This window comes from Arachis duranensis, chromosome 8 (genome assembly GCF_000817695.3).
Source record: "Arachis duranensis cultivar V14167 chromosome 8, aradu.V14167.gnm2.J7QH, whole genome shotgun sequence".
Lineage (NCBI taxonomy): Eukaryota > Viridiplantae > Streptophyta > Magnoliopsida > Fabales > Fabaceae > Arachis > Arachis duranensis.
In genome coordinates, this window is record NC_029779.3 from 31942080 (window position 1) to 31943626 (window position 1547).

At 34.2% G+C, this 1547-nt stretch overlaps 1 pseudogene; it reads right to left on the reverse strand.

The window, feature by feature from the left end:
- LOC107462116 (pentatricopeptide repeat-containing protein At2g20710, mitochondrial-like) overlaps positions 1 to 1012 on the reverse strand; it is a 2326-nt pseudogene extending 1314 nt beyond the window's left edge.
- Positions 1013 to 1547: the final 535 nt, after the last annotated feature.

Genomic DNA, 1547 nt, shown 5'->3' on the forward strand with positions numbered 1-1547 from the left:
CTCGGTTTGTTCAAGGCCACGAACTTTCGATATTAAGTTGAGGTGTTTAGCAATGTCTCCTGGTGTCAAGTTATATTTACTTGACTCACTCATCCATTCTGATATCTAACAAAAGCAATGTTTCATCAACTCCCGATATTAGGTGTTATTAGTCAAGCACAACAATACTATAAACATCGTTTAAAAAATTGAACTAACTAGTAAAACCTCGCTATCAATTATCATGATTCAAGTGACTTACCAGGTTGAAATTATAATCGAATCAATGATTAGGCAACACAAAAGTATCAATAACAGCAACCATAATTAAACATTATCCTTATCCTTATTATTATCCCTTTAGAAGTGATAAGATTAATGAAACAAACGCCACCATAGTATCTTATCGTATACATAAACTAACTAAACAAACTAGCATCAAAGTAATATAGAACGAACATCATTTTCAACTTGCACAAACTTTGCCTAAATAAATGAAACAAAACAATGATCCGACTGTAATTTACATTGTCAGCCACCAAAAACGAACATGAATCCGAATCAGAAACCAGCTGCATTCAGTGTGTTAGATTAAAGGGGGTACCATTGAATAAGCTTTACTATGTGCTAAAAGAAAAGTAAAGGTTGGAACTTGAAGTGTAAAACCTGAAGGGCGTGCGTGTAGCGACGCGAATAAGAGAGGGTTGCGATGAGATATTGGATTTGACTGTGAGTGAGGGATCCGCCATGTTGAAGCCATTGGTTGAGAATGAGGGTCACAGGGATTCTGGGGTCCCCATTACCCCCAATTATTTGATGTCGGAGTTCTGAGAAAGAAGAAGAAGAAGAAGAAAGCAGTGCTTCTGTTGAGTATAATTGATAGGCAGAAATACGGGAGGTATTGAAAAGTTTGAAACTTGATCGAAACAACATCGTCACTTTCACTCTCAAGTCTCAACTCTGCGTTTCTCTCCTTCCTCAGAACTCAGAAGAAGGGCGAGTACGAATGAACCAACGCTAACAGGCCCAACTACAATTATTTTTTTCTTTCTCACGACATCCTCAAAGCTTTATTGAAATATTTGTTGCTGTCTAATAATTGCTATATTTACAAAACTTAAATCAAACTTTAATACTTACTTAAATAGATTAGAAAAATAATTATTAAACTAACTAAAGCTAGTTATATTGACAACATATTTAATTAAAAAAATAATTTTTGTTTGAACTGAAAAAATAAAATTTAACTAATATTTTTATCTATAATAATATTATGAAATTACAAACTGTCATTTATGTTGTAGAGCATAGCTTATCCCCTTTTTCTGTCTAGATACTATATTTTCAGTGGTTGAAACACGGTCAGCTTGATAACTATCATGAGCCGGAGCCATGGTTTGCTATATAGACCGCAGAAGATCTAGAAAACAAGGCGAAATATATCATTTTTGAGGTACTCATTATATTTGACTGTCTCTATACGTTCAAGTATAAAAATCTCCGCCGTCCATTATAAATGATTCCCGTGTTTAACTCGCTTTGCCATATGTATCTTATGAATGGTGTTT